The following is a 12,693-nucleotide window of genomic DNA, read 5'->3' on the forward strand; positions in this document are numbered from 1 at the left end:
ATATAAAAATATGTCAAATTACTTAGCCTCCCTCATTTTACAGCCCTCAACTAAAATACGTACCCTAGGAAAAATATACCAGCTTCTGGAACTTTTCATACTTCTGGCACAACAGTGAGCACTCCTATTCTGAGATGAGAAAAAAATACTGCAAGAAAAAAGAAGTGGTAGAGCAGAATCTCTCTTTTAGCATGAGGAAATACAATATGATAAGCCTCAAATATCTTTGGATAAGCTAATTAAGAAACAATATGAAATTAAACTCAAATCCAGAGGCCACAAAAAAGTTTGTGTAGTTGTTGACACAAATAATTTTGAAAATGCAAAGCACTGGCTTAACAATTAGCCTTTGTTTGGAGAGATAAGAGAGAAAATTAGAGAATATTTACATATGAGTTACCATATAATTTATTTTAAATTTATGCTTACTCTGTATCTTGCCTTTATAAAATGAGGTTTCCATATGAATGCACTTGCTTTCTTCTAATAGTGCGAGTTTTTTGTGGATGTTTCCAAATTCTGTTGGATTATAATCTTGAGACTGAATATTATAAGAAACCATATAGAACATGTTTGTTGATTTAAAAAAAAATGTTTACTTAAAATTTTAACCATTTGCCCCAGGAGGATGATCTTGCTTACTAACCTTGAGATGCTTAATCATGGATTTAAACCTTCCTGATCAGCTAATTAACTCACTTCATATAAGATACTGAATAGACTCTTTTAGAATTAGGAACATAGCTAAAGGCATTCCTGATCATAAAAGCTATTTTACAAGCAAAATAAAATGGTTCTCATAAACTGATATACAATGCAAAATCTTGATTTTCCTCTAAGATCCTCAGCTGAAACGTAACAGAATTCATCTATTATCTGCCACTTGCTTCTCCCTCCCACTTCTGTGCATTCTTACTGTGGTTCTAGCGAAGTGCTGCTGCACCTTTCTTCCTTCTTTCCCTAGCTAGCTATGGCAGCAATAACCAAACCAAAATCTTCTTTGATTTCTCCTTCTTCTCCCCTCTCCCAATCTTTCACCATCCTAAGCTGCCAGAAGCATCTAGTATCAGCTACAGTGGCTGCTTGCTGCTCAGCTCAGGGAATGTTATCAACTCTCACTCCTGACCTATTCTTGCACTTCCTATGCCTCCACTCCATGTTCTGGAACTCTGTAGTCTTCATTTAAATGTCAACTTGGTGACTTAGAAATCTTTTCGGATGTTGCTATTCAGGATCAGCACCCTTTCCTGACTCTACCCTCCCACCTATGGCCCCACAGCCTACGTTTCATACCCACATCACTGCTCTAATTCTGTTGCACTATAGTATTTATGAAGGTGACTGGTCTTGCCCTCACCAGAGCACACCATGAAGGCAGAAAAAGAGTCTTCATCCATTTTCGTGTCCCTATCATCCCTGGCACATAGTGTGCTTCAATGATTGATGAATAATTGAATTTAACAAAGGACAAATATAAGTCAGCTTTAACATTTGAGAGTCCTTTTAAAAACATTTAAGATATCTGTAGGGACACATATTCAGGAATACCCTTTATTATACAAAAATCCTCTTATGTTTAAGAAAACTCTATGTGGAAAAATCAGAAAAAAAATTATTCCCTATGGAAATGAACAGGCTCAGAAATGCCTTCAGGTTTGGACACATTTTCTAGCATGCTGCTGATTCAAGCAAGTGTGTATAATAGCTGCTAAATTGCAGTCTATTAGACACTTGGCAGTTCACAGGCTTTAAATGTGGATGGAAACAGAATGGTCAGCTCACAGAAAGCAACCTGAAGTCCACAGATATGCCAGCCAGAAGCACACCCACCCACAGGCTTTTGGGCTGCTGGAAATGCACTGATCTTCACCTGGGACTGCTGGGGTTGTGGTATAGAGCTTTTGAACATGGAAAGCAGAATAACAGGATTATACACACACACACAGTTCCTGAATAATTAATAACCGAACCTAGTATCTGTTTAATCATTGAAATTGCTGGACTTCTTTCCAATTTCTGACTTCAGAGCCCCTAGTGGTATTATACATTAGCTATTTTGGTCACCGGCAAACTCAGGGTAGCTGAAAATATGTATTCATATACCTTACCACCACTGGCTATTTTGAAATCTCTTCTAAAATATTTGGAGGACGTTTTTCTGGAGATTGGCAGGCTATTGTTTATTTTGCTTTTCCATCTGATATTCGATTAATATACTAATAACCACTCTAATTTCCTTTGCTATGATATTGATTTTATTTTTCCTTGGAGCATGTTTATTTTCACTTGGGGAATGAAAAATGCTGCAGCTCAGAAGCATTAGGTGGAGCTACCACATGTAGCAATCCAAATGTTACTGGTCTATAATGGGGGTGTGAATAAATCTAATTCAGATTTCTTCACATGCTCCATATTCTCTTGGAAAGTTAATGTTTATTGACTTTATATTATTAATTTTGCATTTGCAAAATTATGCTAATGAATATGAACAACATTGCAGGGCACAGTTAGAACAATAAAAGTTAGAGGGGTGGGTTATGAAATACTTGCAGATTAATGTGGTTTGTTTCTTCTCTTTTTGCTGTTCCTATATGTTAGCTCTGTTGGTCTCTCTGGGAGTCACTGAGCTTTTCCCTGAAGTCCCAGGGGCATTTCACAGTTGTGAAGCTGGGACTTTAATTAGGACTGAGTGAGCAGATGGGAATACTCAAAGAAAAGTCATGACAACTGGAGGTAAGTTGGTTAGGAATGTCCCCATTATACTTGAAGAAAAACTTGTTATTAATGGGGAGAGAGTGCAACTGAGAAAACTGTTTTTCTCTGAGCATGATGACCATGACTTCTTCTTTTCTGCCTCCCACAGGGCTTTGTTCAGTGCTGAGCAATTAGTAGGTTCTCATAAGTGTCGATTGATAGGCAGAGTTAGCTTGATGCTGTGGGTTCGTTCCTCCTATAAGCTGGCTGGTAATTGTTAGGGATTGAATCTCGTCCCCCACAAAAGACATGTTCAAGTCTTTATCCACATTCCTGTGGGAATGAACTCATTTTTAAATAGGGCCTTTAAAGATTTATTTAAATCAGGCCAAATGGAATCAGGGTGGGCCTTAATCAGGAAGGTTGAAATCCTGGTAAGCAGAAGAAATCTACATTTTCTCAAACAACTGAGCAGGAGAAGTAGAAGCCATTCATCAGTGGAAGCCAGATGTCAGAAGAAGCCAGAGAACAAAGCAGATCTCACCAGATGACAGAGGCAGAGATGCGAGCTAAGTAGCACCAAGGATTATGGCAAGGCAGCACTGGAATGCAATAGATTCCAAGAAAAAGTATGGTTTATCTGTACTTTAAATTGGACTTGGAGCTTCAACATTGTGAGATAATCAATCCCTGTTGCTTAAACCAGTCAATGTTTAATAACTGTCATAGCAGACTTGGCAAATTAAGACAGTGGTATATATCCCAAACCTCTTATGTGATCAGCCCATTCCATGTCTGAGCCACTGTCACAAGAGAGTTTGAAGTCGATCACTCTGGACATACCTCCAGAATGCAGGCACTGCTGGAAGTAGGCCAGAAATATCACTCCTTTATCCCAGTTTCCTTTCACAACCCCTTCAAAAACTCTAAGTCACTATTGGGGCTTTCCCTTTGTTTCTGAATTTTAAAATAATTTCTTTATATCAAGTTTTTAAGTCCTTAAATTTTGTATTCCCTAATCCCTAAACATTCCATAATCCATTAAACATTTTATTTTGTATATTTCTAATGTAAGGAAGACCCAACTATCCAGGATTTGCATATTGCTGTAGGAAATTGTGTATCTGCCAAAACTCAGATGCTCAGTGAATGTCCACAGAATTGAATTAGTTGAACAAGACATCTACTTTCTGCCTTTTGACGAATAGATTTATTTCTTTCTTGAAGAAGATTGGATCTGAAGAGACTGATTGACTCAAAATGCCTCTGTTGGATTTTCAAAATTTATCAAAAAATTCTGCAACATGACAGGAATGGAGGCACAATTTTGCATATGTAATTAACATCAGTGAGTAGTATTTTCAAAAAAGGAAGATTTTAGGCTGTATACAAGTTACCCCCACATGCACATATGCCCATAGAACTGTACAACACAAAGAGTGAAACCTAATTTAAATATTGGGCTAAAGTCAATAGTATAATTATAATGATATTGTTTCATGCATTGTAACAAAGTTACCATGCTAATGCGAAATGTTAATAGGGAAAACTGTGTGTGTGAGATGGGGATATGTAGGAACTCTGTACTTTGTGCATGACATTCTGTACAACTGCTCTAATGAAAACAAATAAATATATAAGTATTGTTTAAAAAATGCAACTTCCAATAATAGTGTCTCACACCAACTTCAAATACTGCAGTAACTCAATTCAATATAATTCTAACTATCCAGAGTTAGACACCACAGATTAAGGGCAATTCTTTACAAAATTGGCCTTCAGAACAAGTCACAAGTTTTTGGGGACAGGCCACCCACACTTCTGACCATATGCACCTCTAGTGACAAGTTCAGGGGTTCCTACAATCACTCTTAGGTTCAATAATTCTCTAGCATAACTCATAGGACTCACTGAAAGTACTGTACTTATAATTATAACATTATTAAAGTAAAAGTATACAAATAAGGAGAAGCCAAAAGAAGAGAAGCATAGAGGAAGGTCTGGAAGGGTCTCAAACACAAGCTCCTGTGAACTCTCCAAGTGGAGTAAGAACACGTTATCCTGCAAACACAGAGCTGTGTCTTATCAATCATGGAAGCTCCTTAGGGCTTTGAGTGTCTGAGTTTATATGGAGTCTCATTATGTAGGCATGATTAATAGAACCAATGTCCCCATGTGTTTTAGTTTGCTAGCTGCTGGAATGCAACACACCAGAGACGGATTGGCTTTTAATAAAAGGGGATTTATTTTGTTGGTTCTTCAGAGGAAAGGCAGCTTACTTTCCACTGAGGTTCTTTCTTACGTGGAAGGCACAAGATGGTCTCTGCTGGTCTTCTCTCCAGGCCCCTGGGTTCCAACAATTTTCCCCGGGGTAACTTCTTTCTGCATCTCCAAAGGCCTGGGCTGAGCTGCAGGTGCTGAGATGAGGAATGCTGAGCTGCTAGGCTGTGCTACGTTGCGATCTCTCATTTAAGCACCAGCCAATTAAGTCAAACGTCACTCATTGCAGCAGACACGCCTCCTAGCCGACTGCAGATGTAATTGGCAACAGATGAGGTTCACGTACCCTTCGTTGGCTTATGTCCGCAGCAACAAGATTAGGTATGCTCACCTGGCCAAGTTGACAACTGAATCTAACTAACACACCATGGATGAACTCAATCTCTAGTCCCCCTCTCCTCTAAGAGTTCAGGGAGATGGTTGAGGTGGGCTGAGGTGACCTGGCTAAAAGCTCCAACATTCCAATAGCCTGTTTGGTCTTTCTGGTGTGGACAGCCACACCATAAGGCTTACAGGTGTGATTGGCCCACCATATGTGGTCCTGGGCCCATCATGAAGAATGAAGACTACTTCCATCACAGGAAATCTCAAAGACTCAGAAGTTGCTTTCCCAGGAACTGGGGACAACGACCTGCCAAGTTTTTCATTATACTACACCATTGAACATTTTATTTTGTATATTTCTAATGTAAGGAAATGGTCATCCTTAAATATAAATTGGCCCTTCAAACACAGTCAGAAGTCATTTAGAGACAGTTTCACAAATAAAATGGTTGATAATCTGGGGAATAGCATTTTAAGGTCAAATTAAAATGTGGATATGAAATAATGAGATCACTTTCTTGCTCATAAACTGATCCAGAAATGATGTAGCAATAATGGGGGCTAACATATTTTGAGCACTTATTCAGTGCCAAGGGCTTTGCGTGCATCATTTTACTTGACCATCATAACCAACGAATAATCTATGCATAATTTTAATTTCCACTTTACAAGTTTGAATGTAGAGGCTAAGAAACTTTCTCAAAGTGAACAAAAGGGGTAGGGCTGGGATAGAAAGTCAGGTGCACCTGGTACAAGACCTGTGGTCTCAAACACCAAAATTGTCTTCATATAACAAGGTCTGGAGGCATTTTGAGGAATGTCTCAAACAGACTATTCAAATACAGATGCACTGGCTATAGTATCTTGGGTTAAAATTAGTGTGGAATTTAAAGAATCAGTGCACACAGAGCTGCATGAGGTGAAAGTGACGGACTATAATTTGGAAGTGTGTGCTTAATAAATAAGTGAGGAACTTTTAATGTATTATCTTAGAGACACTGAAGAAGGTAGTTTAATGTTACTCTCATTTTATCAAGGATACCTGAATTAAGGTTGTAATAAAAGATGAGGAAGAAAGATGAACAGAGTTCTCAAAGTAAAATATGTTCATTATCAGGGTTAAAGAAATAATTGTCACATTTTCAATTTTCTCATTTTCACAGAATCTGATGGGGTAAAGCAGGAATACAGAAGTCAGCATCCAGAAATCGGGGCTTTAGGTTCTATTGTTATTTACAGTATAATTACTCTAAGGGTTTCAGAAACTCTCTGAGTTCAGTTGCACTATCAATGTTAAGTTGTAGGAATCTACATATATGTGTGTTCCAGACTGTGAAAACGAGAGAGGTAGAGAGAGAAAGGGATGGAGGGAGAGAGAGACAGAGAGGCAGTCAATAGTCATGTAACTGGAATGATTGTGTCTATCCTGTAAGTCACAAGAGTGCCTCCTTGAATGTAGATTGTCATTTGCAGTTATAAAATTAAAAGACGGTCACTAAATTCATAATGATTCACGTATTTTTTTTTTGTATGTGTTTGGTAGGGTCACATTTCATTATTTTTCTATGTGAGTATCCCGTTACTGCAGCACCATTTGTTGAATTTTGTTTATTTGTTTGTTTTTTGGGAAGTGCATGCACCAGAAATAGAACCCAGGTCTCCCACATGGCAGGCGAGAATTCTACCACTGAACTACCTTAGTACACCCCATAATTGATTCAAGTACTTTTAAAAACTATTTAAAAATGAATACTTTTTAAATGGCAGACAGAGAAATTGTTAGTAAAAAATAATCATATACTGTTGAATCTTTGCAGATGAACAGCTTAAAAGGAGAAGAAAGGACACTTAGTTATTAAAAGTATAACTCCAGGCACATTAAACAAAAAATTTCAGGGCATTAAAATACTCCTGGGTTTTTCTGATCCCTTCAAGCCCAGAAAATTTCATTTTAGCAAGCTCAGGATGCTGTCTGCATGTTTTTGTAACTGATTAAGGAAGATAAAAATCTTCCTTTCTGAACTAACCCTTTATTTTAAAAGCAAAACCTCTAGCCTTTGCTGAAAGGTGTAAAAATGAATCCAAAGCAGCCCAGTATTTATTAAAACAAAATAAAACCTTAAGCCTTATGCCATTGGATTCTGTTGGCACATCACCAGGAAACCTACTGGTTTTGGGATTTAATTTAAAGGGAGTAAATCAACCCATTGTTGGGCCTACATAATTTCAAGTAGACTACTCTTACTTTCTTTACTCCCAGATTAATTCCTTTTGACAGAATTTTACAATTATGTCACTGTATAGCTTTAGATTTAATTGTTTCTTACTAGCTAGTTTGTCAAATAGAATTATATTCTTGATAAAATTTTGAAAGGAAAAGAGAAAGTTATAAAATATTATCCATAATGTGCTCATAATATTTTCTAAAGTTATATATGTATATATAAAAAAGATAAAGACATATTAAACCGTATTTTAGTTATTTTTAGTAGCTGTGACTGTAGGTGCTTATTTCCCTCTTTGTGCTTTTAAAAATTATTTTTAAAATTTCCTACAAGAACAAGTGCTGCTTTTGAAAATAGGAAAAAAAAAAGAAATCAGTAAGTATTATTTTTTTAAAGTAATTGCATGAAGTGTGAAAATTCAAAGTAAATACATTAAAGCAGTGTTGAGTTCTCAGGCTTGGACTCTTCCTTCCACCTGAAATTCTGCCTGCATAAACTATACACTTCTGGGGAAGATATGATATTCAATACAAATTATCCAGTTTTTTGTTTTTTAAATTTAGGTTAATAGAAAGATGACAAAACTTTCTAAAGATGGAGTTCACCACAGCAGACTTTAAGCAATGGGTGCCAAGTCAGCCGACATATGAGAAGCAACAATGAAACATTGGAGGAATGCCAGCCCAGGCTGAGCATATTCTGTTTACCAGGTCACCAGGCTCTTCCCTGAAGTTGAACTGTCATTTCACCTGGCTACTCCTCAATTCTGCTTTAAAGGGTTGATTTCAGATAGATGAAGTGTGGAAGACAGCTAAAACTTGTTTTTAATAGCCCCAGGGAAGAGCTAGAACCAATGGGGGTGCATCTAAATTTAGGTAGAAAAGAATACTGTGACAGTTGTGGTCAACATCTTTCCCCTGTGGAGAAAGTAAGATGTCAGTGAGAGTATGATCCAGCTGAGGAAGACAGAAGGAATCTCTCCACCAGAGTAGGGTGTAATGGCTTGGTTCTGGTGTCAACTTGCCAAATGATGATGTCCAGTGGTCTGGTCAGGCAAGCACTGGCCTGACCATTGCTGTAAGGATATTCATGACTGGTTGATAAATTCAAAGGCTGGTATATTAAATCATCAGTCAGTTGATTGCATCTGTGACTGAGATCTGGGATCAACTAAGCCATGTCTTCTACAATCAGCTAATTCAATCAGTTGAATATTTTAAGGAAGAAGAGACTCCTTCACTGCTTCTTTAGCCAGTGAGCCTCTCCTGTGGCGTTTGTCTAGACCCTTCATCAGAGCTGCCAGCTTCATAGCCTGCTCTATGAATTTTGGACAATTCCATTTCCACGGTTGCCTAAGGCACCTTTATAATCTCATATTTACAGATATCTCCTGTTGGTTCTGTTTCTCTAGAGAACCCTAACGAATACATAGGGTAACAATGAAATCAAGGTGTTCTAGTTTGTTAGCTGCCAGAATGCAATATAACAGAATGCAATATAAAAGAAATGGAATGGTTTTTGAAAAGGGGAATTTAATAATTCCCCTAGTTTACAGTTCTAAGGCGAAGAAAATGTCCCAATTAAAACAAGTCTATAGAAATGTTCACTCCAAGGAGGGAAAGATACCTTGGTTCAAGAAGGCCGATGAAGTTCAGGGTTTCTCTCTCAAGTGGAAAGGCACATGGTGAACACAGTCAGAGTTTCTCTCTCATCTGGAAAGGCACGTGGAGAATATGGCATCATCTGCTAGCTTCCTCTCCTAGCTTCCTGTTTCATGAAGCTCCCTGGGAGGCATTTTCCTTCTTCATCTTCAAAGGTTGCCGGCTGGTGGACTCTGCTTCTCATAGCTATGTCGTTCTGTTCTGCTCTCTCTGAATCTTTCTCTTTCTCCAAACTGTTTCCTCTTGTATAGGACTCCAGTAAAGTAATCAAGACCCACCCAAATGGGTGGAGACACGCCTCCACCTAATCCAGTTTAACAACCATTCTTGATTAAATCACATCTCCAAGGAGATGCTCTAATTACAATTTCAAACACACAGTACTGAATAGAGATTAGAAGAAATGGCTGCCTTTACAAAAATGGGATTAGGATTAAAACATGGCTTTTCTAGGGTACACATATCTATCCTTTCAAACCAGCACACAAGTGACTATGAAGAATAGATAGCTAGGCAGGAAAGAAATCTGATAAGAAAGAGTGAGGAGTTACCCCTACAATATAGCCAGAAGCAGATATCAGGAGGTGGGGCACTAACTCAGGATACACAAGGATGGGATGCATTAAAATGGCAAGGACAAGAAAAAAGACTTTCCAAAATGGGATTGGAAGGTGAAGTCATTAGGAAATGTTCAAGGGAATGCAAGCATCAGGTGGGCATGTAGACGTGAGGATATTTTAAGATTCCTCTAAACTCAGAGCCTAACATTCTATGCTAGGTTTGTGGGGCTAAAACTCATTTAAAAAATACTCTGCAGACTATGAGTTGTGTAAATCCTGAGTTTTCCATATACTTTCAATCTAAATTATTTTCATTCTCGTAAATATCATATTCCTATCTGTCAGCTTATGAATACTACTCTACCTTAGAAATCATAGACACTATAACATGGCATGCCTTGCCAGTCTGCTTAGTTTTAAAATCAATGCTCTGTAGGTAGATTTGCGGGTGATAGTTCCAGAGATCTTTGGATCTTCTCTCCCATCTTTAAATACAGGAATTGGGAAGAGAACATTAGGTTCTTTTTCCCTGTTCAACTCAGTACATCTCTTTGTTCTTTCTTCTTCTATACAAATATTCACATAATGTAGAAAGCACATTTTCAAACTGCTTATATCTCTATTGTAGATTGTGTAAATGATTCCCATTTTTTCATTTCTCCCTGCCTCCCTGAATCCAGACTCTGCCACGTGGCACTGCAGTCCTTCCCACTAGAGGTAGAGTATATTTCCCTATGTCATTGATGATGGACTTTACTATGTGATTCATTTTGCCCATGGTACATGGGCAGAGATGACAGTGAGTCAGTTCTAAGTCTAGGCCTTAAGATGCATCACATGTTCCCACTTGCACCTTCTTCACTTCTCTTAGTGCCATGAAAAAAACATGCTCCAGGTAGCCCACTGGTCAAGGAAGGTGAAACTTGTAAAGCAGAACTAGTCCTAACCTACAGGTTATAACCAAGCCCACCCAAACCAAGGTTAAGCCAACCCATAGTTGTGTAAGTGAGAATAAAGAATAACCAATATTTTAAGCTACTGGTTTGTTATATACAATGTTTGTAACAAAAACTGATGGACTGATGAACTCCTGAACACACCAGCTCTGCCAGAATTTTTTTTTTTTTTTTTTTTTGCATGGGCAGGCACCAGGAATCAAACCTGGGTGTCCAGCATGGCAGGAGAGAACTCTGCTTCCTGAGCCCCTGTGGCCTGCCCTTTGTCATACTTTTAATCAGTGGAGTAATGGTGAATCGTGAACTCGTTTATCACCTGTGAAGAGTGTAATGATTAAGAGTTCAGCTTTTGGAGTCTGTATTGGAATCCCAACACTGACACACCATTCCTTTTTACTTCTTCATCTCAGTGCACTCCTCTGTTAGATGGGGTAAATAAGATGCCCTATTTCTTGAGATTGCCACAGGGGCTGATGAGATAATGCACTTTAACGTGCTCAGCACAGTGTTTGGTATACAGTAAGAGCACAATAATTGTCAACTGTTATTGAAGTTTGCCTTGAGTAAACACAGAATGGCCAAGTAAGTATGTCTGTAGAGCTGTGGATAATTGAAATATGAATAAGTTCATGGGGCTGGAACTGTACAAAACAACATGTGCTCTCACACCAAACTCAATCAGAATGAATCAATAATGAGAGAGAAAAAAGCATGATGTGAGAGGGATGAAAGGAGAATGTATATCAGTATTTTTTGAGATCAGTACTGTGACATTGCTACTTCAGCAACAGCTCTACCCAGCCAATCCACAGATTCACCTGAAAATGGAAGAGAAAAGGACAATTTATTCTAGAATCTATTATTATTTATCATAGCATGACGAGGAAAACGAACAGATGGCCAATTATTTCTGCAACGGCAATAAATGAAATGTTGCTGTTGGGGGTGGGTGGCTTAGATCAGCTGTCCTGCTTGTAGACTGATGGGAAAGTCAAATGAAAACTCTGATATGATTGGGACCATCAACAACCAGCATCCCACAATCTGTCTCTGGTTCACATAAATACTGTAATTTTTCTTTTGCAATAATTTCTGTTTACTGATTTATCAAGGGCATCTGTGCTTTAAACAAAGGTTCAATCTCTTTCTGTCAATTTGTTTTTCCTAATTAATGTTTGTGGCAGTTAAATGAGATAATGCATGAGAAATAAATTTTTCAAAGTGTAAAAAAGTGTACCTTCTGGTTAATTTAATTTAATTTCGTTTAAAATGAATTGTGCAGGGAATTAAACATGCCTATATCTCCCATTATGGCAAATTGTAAGATGTCAAATCTGGAGTTATATATAAGTCGGTGAAAATTTAGGAAAAATAGCAGCTGGTGCGGGGAGCAGAGGAGCTGGGAGTGGGGCAATAGCCTTTCCTTCCAGAACAACTAGCTGAGGAGGGCAGGTTAAGGAAAATCACTTTTTTAGAAGTTTTCTCTCTCAAGTGTATTTCTATCTGAAGGAAAGATCAACTGTCCTTCTTTTTGTTACCAAATCAAAAGAAAATATAACTTGTCATTTGTACATCAAATGATTCCTATTATTACTGCAGTTTCAATTTCTGTTTGCAGAGCTGTTTTAAAGCCATCTTAACGATTCAGTCACTAACAAATAACCGAAGCTCAGAGCACCCTCTCTTCTCATTTTCTCTGACCCCTCACCAGCACTTTCCATGCCCTATCATAGATCACATGCAGTCCTGGGAGAAGTGGCATGGGGAAAAAAAATCACCTTGGAAAATATTACTTCTTGTGGTGCCTTAGGGAGATGGGAAACAGTCACGGTCACAGGTGAGTTTATTGGTTAAGAACATGGATTTTGGGAATCATTTCCTTCTAGTTCTTTGATCTAGAGCAATCTGGGTTCCTGAGTCACTAAAAATAGAGTAATAATACCACCTAATTGATGGCTACATTGTGACGATTAAGTAAGATAATTCATGAAAA

The 12,693-nt window shown here is 38.1% G+C and overlaps 1 long non-coding RNA gene across 4 annotated transcripts in view; it reads left to right on the forward strand.

Annotated features, from left to right (window-relative positions):
* Positions 1–12,693, forward strand: part of LOC143687057 (uncharacterized) — a 58,121-nt gene that overhangs the window by 28,615 nt on the left and 16,813 nt on the right. The window contains exon 4 of one of the 4 annotated variants that reach the window (XR_013177381.1): positions 12,434–12,537. The exons of the other annotated variants lie outside the window; for them this stretch is intronic. This is a non-coding gene — a long non-coding RNA (uncharacterized LOC143687057). The remainder of the gene's footprint in view (positions 1–12,433; positions 12,538–12,693) is intronic. 4 annotated transcript variants of the gene reach the window in all.

The sequence above is a fragment of the Tamandua tetradactyla genome, chromosome 1 (assembly GCF_023851605.1).
Source record: "Tamandua tetradactyla isolate mTamTet1 chromosome 1, mTamTet1.pri, whole genome shotgun sequence".
NCBI lineage: Eukaryota > Metazoa > Chordata > Mammalia > Pilosa > Myrmecophagidae > Tamandua > Tamandua tetradactyla.